Genomic DNA, 13,751 nt, shown 5'->3' with positions numbered 1-13,751 from the left:
AAGGCCATCCTCTGCCATATTTGCAGCCGGAGCCACAGGGCCACAGGTCCCTCCATGCGTACTCTTTGGTTGGTGGTCCAGTTTCCCCCGACCCCCAAGGAGCTGACACTGTTGCTCCCTCCTGGGAGCTGCAAACACCCTCAGATCCTTCAGTCCCTTCTCCAATTCCTCTCTCCCAGACCCTGCACTCAGTCCAATGGTTGGCTGCAAGTGTCTGCCTCCATATTTGTCAGGCTCTGGCAGAGCCTCTCAGGAGACAGCCATATCAGGCTTCCATCAGCAAGCACTTCCCCGGCATCCACAATAGGTTTGGTGACTGTATATGGGATGGATCCCCGGGTGGGGCAGTCTCTGGATGGCCTTTCCTTCAGTCTCTGCTTCAAACTTTATCTCCATATTTCCTCCTGTGAGTATTTTGTTTACCCTTCTAAGAAACACTGAAGTATCCACACTTTGGTCTTTCTTCTTCTTGTGCTTCATGTGGTCTGTGAATTGAATCTTGGGTATTTCGAACTTTTGGGCTAATATCCACTTATCAGTGAGTGCATACTGTGTGTGTTCTTTTTGATTGAGTTATCTCACTCAAGATGATATCTTCAAGTTCCATCCATTTGCCTTCGAATCTCATGAAGTCATTGTTTTTAATAGCTGAGTAGTATTCCATTGTGTAAATGTACCACATTTTCTATATCCATTCCTCTGTTGAGGGACATCTGGGTTCTTTCCAGCTTCCGGCTTTTGTAAATAAGGCTGCTATTAACATAGTGGAGCATGTGTCCTTATTACATATTGGAGCATCTTCTGGGTATATGCCCAGTAGTGGTATAGCTAAGTCCTCAGGTAGTACTTACTATGTCCAGTTTTCTGAGGAACCACCAGACTGATTTCCAGAATGGTTGTACCAGTTTGCAATCCCACCAGTAATAGAAGAGTGCTTCTCTTTCTCCACATCCTCACCAGCATCTGCTGTCAGCTGAGTTTTTGATCTTAGTCAGTCTAACTGGTGTGAGGTGGAATCTCAGGGTTGTTTTGATTTGCATTTCCCTGATGATTAAGGGTGTTGAACATTTCTCTAGGTGCTTCTCAGGCATTCTAGTTTCCTCAGTTGAGAATTCTCTGTTTAGCTCTGTTTCTCATTTTTCAATAGGGCTATTTGGTTCTCTGGAGTCTAACTACTTGAATTCTTTGTATATATTAGATAATAGCTCTCTATCAGATGTAGGATTGGTAAAGATCTTTTCCCAATCTGTTGCTTGCCTGGGAGTGGAGTTTCCTCTGAGTGTTATGGGACTGGCTCTGCCTTTTTGTCCTATTGACAGTGTCCTTTGCCTTACAGAAGTTTTGCAGTTTTATGAGCTCCCTTTTGTCAGTTTTTGATCTTAGAGCATAAGCCATTGGTGTTCTGTTCAGGAACTTTTCCCCTGTGCCCATGTGTTCAAGGTTTTCCCCTACTTTCTCTTCTATTAAATTCAGTGTATCTGGTTTTATGTGGAGGTCCTTGATCCACGTAGACTTGAGTTTGGTACAGTGAGATAAGAATGGATTAATTTGCATTCTTTTACATGTTGACTGGCAATTGAACCAGCACCATTTGTTGAAAATGCTGTCTTTTTCCACTGGATGGTTTTAGGTCCTTTGTCTAAGATCAAGTGACCATAGGTATGTGGGTTCATTTCTGGGTCTTCAATTCTATTCCTTTGATCTACCTGCCTGTCACTGTATCAATACCGTGCAGTTTTTATCACTATTGCTCTGTAGTACAGCTTGAGATCAGGGATGGTGATTCTCCCAGAAGTTCTTTTATTGTTGAGAATAGTTTTGGCTATTCTGTGTGTTTTGTTATTCCAAACGAATTTGAGAATTGCTCTTTCTAACTCTGAAGAATTGAGTTGGAATTTTGATGGGGATTGCATTGAATCTGTAGGTTGCTTTCAGAAAGACGGCCATTTTTACTATATTAATCCTGCCAATCCATGAGCATGGGGGAGCTTTCCATTTTCTGAGTTCTTCTGCAATTTCTTTGTTCAGAACCTTGAAGTTCTTATAATACAGATCTTTAACAAGTTTGATTAGAGTCACACCAAGATATTTTATATTGTTTATGACTATTGTGAAGGATGTCATTTCCCTAATTTCTTTCTCAGTCCATTTGAAGTATACCAATTTTAATATGGCAAAATTATTGTTTTTGATACCATTAAATACTTGGAAAACCACAGAGGATAAGACAAAATGCAAGAACCATAAAAAGAAAAGCAAAAGATACTATTGAAAGACACTAATAAAAAGTGAACAAATTAAAAGATATGCTTTGGGGCTGGAGAGTCGGCTTAGTGGTTATGAGTACTTGCTTTTGTTTTAAAGGACCCAGATTCAATACTCAGCACCCAGCACAAGGAGCCTCACCACCACCTCCAGGACCAGCAGGTGTGGTACACAGATGTACATGAAGGCAAAACTCCCATATACATAAAATAGTAAAATCTATTTTTTTTTCACACACAAAAAAGAAAAATATACTTTGAATGGAAAGACTCAATAGGGTGTCACTGTCTCTAAGCTAATTTTTAACTGCCATCCCAGTAAAAAGAACAATATTATTTCTGCAATATTCAGGTTGATACAAAGGAATATACAGAATGATAAATATTCATAGCAAACAAAATTCTAAAAAATGAATATTAATAGGGACTAAAACTATAGAGATACTAACCTCATTTTATAGCACTTTCAGATTTAATGCAAATGTTACCAGAACATAAGAAGATCAGAGAAACAAATGGGCAGTTTGCAAATGGACTTCTAAAAATTATAATAGTATGCACAGTAAGGGTACAGCCCTAGCCTAGTGGGAAAAAAGGTGATTTTGGAACAATATACTTATTTCAAACTATAAGTAGTGAATCACTATATAGACATAATGAAATTTCTAGAATGCAAGGCAGTAGCTCAGTATCTTGGGAAAACTAATGAGACTGAAAGTACAATGGACTCTGATTGAATCCACAACTTCAACAAAGAAATCGCCTGTCCTATGCCAATGAAGAAAGGTATTAAATTCCATCTGTACTCATCAGGTCAGAATCTGTACACACATTCCTATCCCATTTCCCAGTGGGTAGGAGTTACAGGAAGGGGGAAGAATCAATCCTGTGACGAAAGTAAAATAGACATAACCTCTAGAACTCTCATAATAATCCAGTCCATGTGTCAAGGAAACAGGTTGTAATGGAATGACTTTAAAATATTATTTTACTGAGTAAGGAGAACGGATGACAGGAATGTTGGCTTACTACCTTACAAATAGTCCTGCTTTATTCTAACATCATCAGGAAGGAGATATGTAGGCCATTTGTGAGTCCACCAGCATGCAGGATGTGGATGCAGGCAGGCTGTGCAAGTGCTAATTGCTTTCATTAGCACTCAGGAATTCTTAGGGAAAGAACTTGGCTTATAGACACAGTTCCAGGTTTTTCATTTGCAGGTGTTTTTATTCTATGCTTTTTTTTTTTTTTAATTGCCTTCTTGCCTAATTTTGCTTGCACCCATTTGCTAGGTTAAATTTGAATAAAGCTCCTTCAGATCTTTCTGCAATTTAGGGCAAGAGAGCTGCATTGTGTAGATGAACTAATTTGGGGGTCTTAAAGTCCTATGATTCAGGGTGCAGTATAAATGCAAAGCAGGAGGCATCGTAAAGCAAAATGCTAATTATTGCAGGCAATGCAGATGTTACTTTTAAAGGTACCAGCTGTGCGTCACCTCTCAATATCATGGGTTTGCTCCTAGAAGAGAACATAGGATGCTGAGTGGTAGGAGCTGAGGCCAACAAATCACTCAGAAAATAAAAACTACTGAGAAAATAGAATTGTAATTATCATCAGAAAAGTAAAACTTAAAACTTTGAGCCTGGAGAGATGACTCAACAGGTAAACTGCTTACTGCACAAATATTAGGATCTGAGATCAGATTCCCAGCATCTACATAAAAAGCTTGTTGAAGCAAGTGTGTCCTTAACTCAAGTGCTGAGGGGGCAAGCAGATACCAGTCCCTCACTGGCAGGCTAGTCTAGCTGCATTGGTAGCCTCAGGTTCAGTCATGTCACATGAACATGTCACGTAAAAAAAAGAAGGTAGCCAGTGTGATAGAGCAAAACACTCCAGCTCTAGCCACAATACACATGAGCATACATGAATAATTGCATAGGTCCACGTATAAGCATATACCACACATCAACAACAGCAACAGCAACAGCAACAGCAACAGCAACAGAGAATGAAGAGGAACAATGGAGGATTGCACTTCCTGGAGAACAAGTCAAGTCAGCAACAAAAGACACGGTAGAAACAAAAGACACGGTAGAAACAAACAAAAGACACGGTAGAAACAAAAGACACGGTAGAAACAAAAGACACGGTAGAAACAAACAAAAGACACGGTAGAAACAAAAGACACGGTAGAAACAAAAGACACGGTAGAAACAAAAGACACGGTAGAAACAAAAGACACGGTAGAAACAAAAGACACGGTAGAAACAAACAAAAGACACGGTAGAAACAAAAGACACGGTAGAAACAAAAGACACGGTAGAAACAAAAGACACGGTAGAAACAAAAGACACGGTAGAAACAAAAGACACGGTAGAAACAAAAGACACGGTAGAAACAAAAGACACGGTAGAAACAAAAGACACGGTAGAAACAGCCAGGCCTCCACATTCTCCAATGCACTGATGAATCCTGCCCTTGTTTGCTTTCTTTACATGTGGTTTTAGGGTTTAGTAAGAGTTTGGAATGCCACTTGGTAGATTTGGACATCATTCAATTTAAAACAAGAACTTTTCAAGATAATTATTTTTCAGTGTCATCTCAAGATTTTAAAGCAAAACAGTATTTAATTCATACAGATTTATTACTTAATATAATAGCCAGGGAAATGTATTCATGAAGAAATCCAATTGTTCTCAACTACCCAGGAGGTTAAGTTAGACTTTTATTGAATTATTTTGTATCATATATGTCTTAGTTACTATTCTATTATTGTGCAGAGGCACCATGACCAAGGCAACTCTTATAAAAGAAGGCATTTATTTGAGGACTGGCTCACAGTTTTAAAGGGTTACTTCATATTCATCATGTGCAAGACACATACTGTACACAGGCAGGCACGTTGCTGGAGAAGTTGCTGAAAGCTTTTCATCCTGATCCACAGGCAGCAGACAGAGAGACAGTGGGTGTGCTGTGGTTTTTTGAAACCTCAAAGCCCACATGGAGAAACACACCTCCTCCAACAAGGACATACCATGTGAAACAATGCCACACCTCCAAACCCTTTCCAAACAGTTCTACTAACTAGGGACAAGAATTCAAGTATATAAGCCTAGAGGGGTCATTCTTCAAACCACCACAATAAATCTCATGAAGATGTGTCTAAAGGGGACATATTACTTTAGTTAGTGAATTAGAACATATATGTAAAACATATACACAATCTACAAAGCACAAAAGCAAGTATTTCCGATGAGGTGTAATAACTTCTCTGTAATAGTGCTGAGGGAGGGGAGGGCTACTTGGATGACTCTGTTTTGTTATCTGGATGGAGACTTGTTAGTTCTTCAGATGAAATAATTTCAGCTTTTATTTTGGATGAAATTTAATGCATGAGATTGAATAAAGAGATAACTAAGCAACACAAAGCACTATTTTTAGTGATAGTCTTACTACAAATGAAGAAGGGTGTTTTCATGAAAATGAGCCCATTCTGAAGAAACTGTAGTATCATATGATAGAATATGAGATATGTAAAGAATCTTCAATAGCGTACATATTGGTTCGGGGCTTTCACATCTTGTGAAAAACTTCTCTGTGTATGTATCACAGAGACTCCAAAATTCAATGTGACTATAGGAATAAACAATAACAAATATTCCAGAAGATTCTAAAAATCTATCCTACAGGCAAATACATCAGCATTTCAATAAAATTAGTTTGCTGTCAGAATATATTTTTTATTTTTTTCTGACAAGCTCTATTACCGTTTATAACTTCACTTTGTACAGCTTAATTATATCCACTACATTTAATATATTACTATTTCTTCTACAAATAAAATCATAATATTTATGGGAGGCGTCTATTAACAATTTGTTAATTCCAAATGCTAAACTGAGTCCCCAGAAAGGTCTTTGTATAAAACAAACCAGGTTACAGCATTTTTTATGTCTAAAAACACTCAAAACCTCCCAATTTTCTCAAGAAGAGAGTTAAACTTCTTGGTATGGTTCACCAGAACCTGAGTGGTCTCATTCTCACCTGCCTCTTTGGTCCCATTTTAAAAGTGTCCCCCAGCCATTAGGAGCTCACTTCACTTCTTCAGCATGTGATGCAAAGCACTCAGTTTAGGACAAATCTTTAGTTTGAAGCTATTGGGGTTTGAATCCTAATTTTGCCACATGATGAAATTGAGAACTACTTAATCTGTTTTTCATTATGGGGTGACAATGGAATTACTAAATCCATGATTTACTGAAAAAGCCTACAGAGTGTTGCTGGGGACGTCAGATATTCACCTTGACCAGGAATAATACTGGATCACCACTGGCCCCAGACTCTGGAAAGACAGTTTGAACAGCTTGAATCTTACATTTGTGGCTTATATCACGACAATTTAGAACTACATTTTAAGTATTAAGCAAGCCTAAGGAAGATATGCTTCCTTCAGTCACTGCTACATTGATTTCTTTTTTAAAAATAACATTAAAAAGAGAAATTTATTTCTCCTGTTTTTTAATCTCCCCATATAGACTATGAAATTTTAAAAAAATCAGTAAATGATTTCCTCCCTCCCTCACTCCCTCCTTCCCTCCCCCTTCTTCCTCCTTCCCTCTCTCCCTCCCTTCCTTCCATTTTCTTTTTTTTTTCCCCCTCAAACCTTCTTGTGATTTATCACCATTGCTTTTTGGCAAACTCTTCTCTTCATCTGGGTCTGAACATTCTAGAGCAATGGCACTTTCCTTAGAGCATGGCTTTGCACATCATATCCCTATATCTCCCTTGACACGCCACAGCATATTTCCTCTTTACCTGTCACCTGCAAGCTCATGAAGGAAAAGCTAGCTGTTACCTTGTCCACAGTGTTCATTTTGCCTTCTCTGCTTGGCACAGAGTGTACTTAATAAATCTCTGACTCACTAAGGGCTGGGACCTCATTTCTTTTTTTAAAGGCATCATTTTCACAAAGATAGTAATAGTAAATTTCATATATATTTAAAATACCATTTATTTTTTTCCTGTTTCTTTCTTTTTTTGTTTTGTTTGTTTGTTTTGGAAATAGTGATTAAGCCATATGATTCAAAATCTGAAGAATTACTAATGTGGTTTTGTTGTTTTCAAATTCAAGCAATAGAAACGATGTGCTGAGCCTAACAAAGACTTAAAACCTTTTTACAGTGTGGTGGAGCATTCTCAGTGCTATTAAAGAGGACCAGACTTTTGGATCTACCCTAAAATGGTAGAAATCTCAACCTGGGGATGTCTGTTGAAGAAGGAAGTGTTGGTAGTAACTCCCCACACCACGGTCTCAGAGAAGCTACTTGTTCCCTCTAGAGAACAGTCCTTACAGTTCAGACTTGGAGCCCCCCCCCCCCCCCCCGGGGAGGTCTCTGCTTTCACTTAACAGTTAGGCCTGGAGATTGCATCTCCCCACTGTAAATTATTCAACTATTCATAAGTTCTTCCTGGGAGGCTTATATTGGCATCCACAGAGGTATTCTGTGATGCACAGAGACAGAGATGGGTCTGTCCTATACAGAGGCTGCTCCCAAGAATGTTTGCTCATATTAAGGGAAATACAGATCTTGTCCCAGGAGATTCGCAAATGGCCAGGGGTCTTGTTTCAGCTCCTGGTTCTCTGGAGTTTCCATGTGCCAAACTTTCCATTTTCACTGTTGTGTCACATGGCAGTTCCTCACTCTGATCGTGCTTTGACTCCAGCACAGGACACCATTCCTTCACTATAATTATGTCCCCCATACTCCCAACATAGCCTTCTAGTAATCAGCTGTGCATTTATTCTAATGAATAAATAGGTAATATCTGGAGAAGTCATATGACATTCTATAGTCAGATACCATGAAATGTATGGAACCTTGGGCTCTTGAACATTTTTTTTTCTCTGTCACTTTCCCTAAAATAGAGTCCAATAGTTTGCATTGCTGTTCATCTACTCTGTCTCTCCTCCCTGTTGTTGTATGTCAGCCATTTTAAAATGAAAAGTAACATTATCTTATGCTTGTTTATAGTGAGCAATCTCATTTCTCCATTTCCTGCCCATCAATTCTTCTTAGATTGTGGTGCATGCCTGTTATTCACCCGTGAACTCTGCTAAATAAACTCCCACCTGCTCCATCTAGCCCTCTTCTCTATCATACAATTTGTATCACCACTCCCATTACTGTCCCAACTCCTCCAAGTCAAAAAGTAGGGAGCCACCTTCCATCTAAATAAAAATTCCATCCATTTCCCTTACAGCAGTTTGAGGACATGTGGCTTCCTGTCACAGGTCTATAATCCCAGCTACTAAGGAAACTGATATAAGGAGGATCAGAAGTTCCAGGGGAGCCTGGAAAACTTGTCAAGATGTAGTCTCAAAAGAAAACCTGTAAAAAGGGCTGGTGATGGAGCTCAGTGGCAGAACTCCTGCCTAGCATCCGACAGGCTCCAGATTGGAACGCTTCTACAGCCAAGAAGTTGATGGTAGGGAAATGTGAAAGTAGAAGACTATTGAATTCCTTAGTTCAGCACTTGAAGGGCAGAGGGCAGAGCTCGTTCACCATTGTATTTCTATCACCTCTGTAGAGTAAGCACTCAACAAATATTTATCACACACATGAGCTTGCTTTTCCTGGATGGCTCACTGAAGTTGAATGTGTATATCTTTTCTTTAAATAGCCAGCCCCACTGAAGGCTCAGAGTATCTAGAGCACAGTGCACTAGGACTGTCATTTCAGGACACTATTAATTTGAAAGCAGGTACAGCTCATCTGGCTGCCATTCTGCTCACAGCATTCATGTTGGCCTCTAAGGCAGAACAGCTAGGATCTGGCAAAAACACTTCTACTTTGTAGACTGTGATGCTGTTCTCTTCGGGTGACATGGCTGCCAATGTCACCAAGATGGAATGAACTTTTGACTCTGGGCACTGCACAAAGCGTCAAGCTGTTCCCCGTAGGAGCCAAGAGCTTGGATGGAGTTGAGGACATTAGTGGCTGTTGTTAATGCTCTTCGGCAGCCTTATCTGTATTTGCATCTTTGAGAACATCTGTACCTAGAAGAGCATAGGACAGCTAATGATCACAGCTTGTTTTGAATATGCCATCCAGGATGCCTGGGAGTCTGGGTACGGAAACTGTTGTTTGACAGTTGCTCCCCACTCCTTCCTTTAGATAATTCCCAATAGCTTTGCAACCCGAGGTTGTCTTCTGTGTGTTAAGACACCGTGTCCTTGAAATGAGATCGTCATCTCTGAACATGTGCTGTGTTTCTTCTTAGGTGGAATAATTCACAATACCATTTAACTATTAAATAATTTCATAATACCATTCAATAAAATTACCAGTCTGGCCAGAAAAAATCTCTTATTTTTGAATAAAGCATTTCTTTCTTTCCCAGGTATCTTTTCAGTGAGAAAACAGACAGAGCCGTGGCTACTGACCTGAAAGATGAAATGTTTGACTCTGTATGCTGTGCATTTTCTTAGGAGAAGGTTATGCTATTTTCCTGGTCCTTCTGTGAAATTCAATGACCCCTAACTCGGGTAGAAATGGTGTGGATTTTAGATCAACAATGTCACAGTTTTTTTTTTTTTTAAACTTTCACCCCCCACTGCCTACAATTTGTTTGGGAGCTAGAACATGAGAGGTATTGGTGTTATTTTAGTGGATTTCTTTGTTGTGTTCCATTCTCATTTTGAAAACTGTAAAAATTGCTACTCAATAAAAAATAACAGTGGAGTTTCATTTTAGCGTGGGTATAGTAGCACCAGCCATGCACCCTGCAGCATGCTCTGGAGGTAGCTTTCAGGACTATCCATAATTTCTTGCTGCCCCCAGCTGCTGATCAGTTTATGTCCTGATGCTTTCGTATGAATAGCCCTTAGAATTCCCACCTTAGGTTGATGCATTCTGGCTTGCCATGATCTGAAAAGAAAACCTTCAAGGTGACAGTGTCTTGAAATGTTTCTCTAGTGGAACCGGGAAATGCTGCCCTCAGATCAGTAGCCTCTTATTTACTAGAAAGAACAGGCTTCCTGGCTGCAGTACCATGATTTGGCTAAAACCTCTCCCCTATGTCAACATTTATGGTCTATTTATGATTTTGTTCTCTCTCCTTTTCTTAAAATTTATTTTATTCAATCACTTAACGATCCTATCATTCTTGTATTTTTTATTCATGTATTCTTTTATTCAACACACATCTATTAAGCATCTTTTATGTGCAGGATATTGTGTATGATAATTGCCCCTGCAGTCCTAAAAAAGTTTTGATTTGTTTTTGACATCCATGGTTTACAAGCTGATAGGGTGGATAATAACTGAATACAGCAGTGTACAATACAGGATGATTAAAAATACTTTCCTGTTTCAAACTTTAAGAAACCAATTTCCAAATTACTTCTACCTAGATTATCTGATTAAATGCATGTTCATACCATTTGTATGGCTGAGATGAGAATTTTCATCATTTTATTTCAATTCCTATAACTGCAGTTACACTGCCATTCATGTGCAACTTGTATTTTGTTAGCACTGACACTATAGGATCCATTGGCCCTTCTGAAGGCTTTGTTGGAGCATTCATAAGTACAATCTCTTCTATCCTCCTACAGGCTCTCTGTCACCAGCATCCGTCACTGCTGGACTAGTCTCTGTGGCTCTGTGCTTCACTCAACCCAAGACCAGTTGGAATGTGGGTGTATTATAATCAGAACATTCTCTGGGAAGGGTTGAGGCCAGAATGCTATTTAAGAGGACTAATGGTAGAAATCTCAACCAGGGGACGTCTTCTGAATAAGGAAGTATTGTTAGTAACTCCTCACATCATGAACTCAGAGAAGTTACTCAATCCCTGTATTTCAGACTGGGAGATCCCTGGGTGATCTCTGCTTTTACTTGGCAATTCGTGAGGCCAGACTAGATTTCTGGTCAGGTATGGGCAACAAGAGAAAAACAACTTATCTTAAACGATACTGGTAACTACCCTATGAAATATATAAAGGGAAAAAAGAATCCTTTTGTTTATGAGATATGGTTAATTTTCTTTAAAGAAGGGACATAGCAATCCAGAGCAGATTGCCTTGGCCATTTAATCCACCAAAGGGAAAAATAAAATTATATCTCCCAAATAAACTTTATTTGCAATTATGATCTCTGTGGTCTCTTCTTGCTCTAAAATTTGATGATACTAATTATGTGTTGTGTGTATTTGTGGTTTTTTTTTTTGTGAATGTACTTTAGTTCCTAAGAAATTATAAAATTCAGGTTGAAGTGAAAAATACCCAAGTTATGAGTTAATATGATAGACACACACACACACACACACACACACACACACAGAGAGAGAGAGAGAGAGAGAGAGAGAGAGGGAGAGGGAGAGGGAGAGGGAGAGGGAGAGGGATGGAGGGAGAGAGGGAGGGAGAGAGAGAGGGAGAGAGAGAGAGAGAGAGGGAGAGGGAGGGAGGGAGAGGGAGGGAGGGAGAGAGAGAGAGAGAGGGAGAGAGAGAGAGAGAGAGAGAGAGAGAGAGAGAGAGAGAGAGAGAGAGAGAGAGAGAGAGAGAGAGAGAATGAGGTCAGAGGACATTTGTTTTTCTCTTGACTGGAGTCAGTTTATTTTATATCATCACACAGGGCTTCTATAATGGCAGTTACAGAATGACAAATCATCATCAACAAATTACCCCACATAGTAGGTCACCAAGTCTATTATAGTGACAACACATAGTAGGTCACCAAAATCTATCATAGTGACAGGAATGTTTTATCTTAGAGCATTTGTATATGTGATCCTACCTTCATTTTCATTAGAACTCTGTAATAGAGGGATATGATTATTTGCATGACCAATACCAGAGGTTCTAGAAATACGTTTTTTTCTTCTTCCTAATAATACCTGAGTACCCAGGATGCTCATAGTTCTCGCCAGTAGGCTTAGCCTGCTTTCTGGATGCATGTTGGAAAACTGAGGAGAAATTTAACTTCACTCTCAACCTAGAAACAGTTTCTCCAAAGGTTGTAAATTATTTCTATCAGTTCTCTTTGGTTATCTAGGAGTCCTAGAAGCATTTGTTAAAGGAGCTCAAGGGATCTGCCAGTTTTCCTCACATCCTGAGTAGAGATGGCAAAGGTGGGAATGCCATGGCAGTGCCACTTGTTAACTGACATTGATGGGTGACATAGGGCTCATGTGATGTACCCAAGTGGAAGGCCATTTGGAGAGCTCTGTGGTCTTATTTCTTGCAGGACCCATTTATGTTAACTAGTCTGAATATAAAGGTACGTACTTTCAATTTCTATTGTAGGGAAAGCTGATTACATGTGCATCTATGTGTGGTGCAGCCTACAGCATTGTCTTAACATAGACAAACTATGTTGCTGTTGTATAAGGCTGTTGTTGTAATTGTCAAATTGACACAAACTAGAGTCATTTGGGAAAACAGCACTTCAATTGAGACATTGTTTCCTTAACACTACTTCACTGACAAGCCCATGGAGCATTTTCTAATGAATGATATGGGTGGGCCTAGCTCACTGTGAGTGGTACCACCCTAGACAGGAGCTCTGGGATGTATAAGAAAGCAAACTGAGCAATCCAGAGGGAGCAAGACAACAACCAGCTTTCCTACATGGCCTCTGCTTCAGTTTTTTTCTTCCATGTTCCTGCCTTGCATTTCTCTTGGCTGCTCTCAGTGTTGGAGTGCCATGAGAGTTGCAAGATGAAACAAACCAGTTTTTCCCCAAGTTGTTTTTGGGCATGGTGTTTTATCACAGGATTGAAATCCTAATGAAGACTCTATGTTGTCTTACTTTTAAGATAAGAAATAATGGAAAAACTTGAGGAATGCTGACTGATGCTTAGTGTGTAACTTTGTAAAGAAAAGTAATCTTTTTTTAAAATGTTTTTACATCTATTAATGTACTTGTGTTTTGTGCATATGTGTATAGCATAGCATGAATATGGAGGACAGAGAATAAATCTGAGAAATTTGTTCTCTTGCTTTACCCATCCCAGAGATTGACTCAGATCTACAGGCTTGTCAGCAAGTGCCTTTACTCTGAGCCTCCCACAGGTCCTGGTTGGTAATCTCTTTTTAGACACTAAGACTGCTTTTTGTAGAACAGAGAACTCAAGACATAATGAGGATGAGAAGAATGTAAGAGGAAGAAACTTACAGTTGGAGCATTAGCTCATCTGAATGTGTGTGTGTGTGTGTGTGTGTGTGTGTGTGTGTGTGTGTGAGAGAGAGAGAGAGAGAGAGAGAGAGAGAGAGAGAGAGAGAGAGAGAGAGAAGAGAATGAAGAGATTGGACATCTGCTATATGTCACCAGTGGCCTTTGATGCAAATTATTCCTGTTTTCCATAGAAACATGATGGGCTGTTTGGACACAGCATGCTGGATCTTATCTCATATTTTCCAAAGCTGATCTTTAGCAATGGAAATAGCAATGCTCAACTAGGAGAATCTTGCAATGCTCTAGGAAA

The 13,751-nt window shown here is 39.5% G+C and overlaps 1 long non-coding RNA gene across 1 annotated transcript in view; it reads left to right on the top strand.

Moving 5' to 3' along the window:
- Positions 1 to 13,751, top strand: part of 9330175M20Rik (RIKEN cDNA 9330175M20 gene) — a 115,394-nt gene that overhangs the window by 99,080 nt on the left and 2,563 nt on the right. The gene's annotated exons all lie outside the window — the stretch shown is intronic.

Source organism: Mus musculus, chromosome 1 (assembly GCF_000001635.26).
Source record: "Mus musculus strain C57BL/6J chromosome 1, GRCm38.p6 C57BL/6J".
NCBI lineage: Eukaryota > Metazoa > Chordata > Mammalia > Rodentia > Muridae > Mus > Mus musculus.
This window is presented reverse-complemented; position numbering and strand designations above follow the sequence as displayed.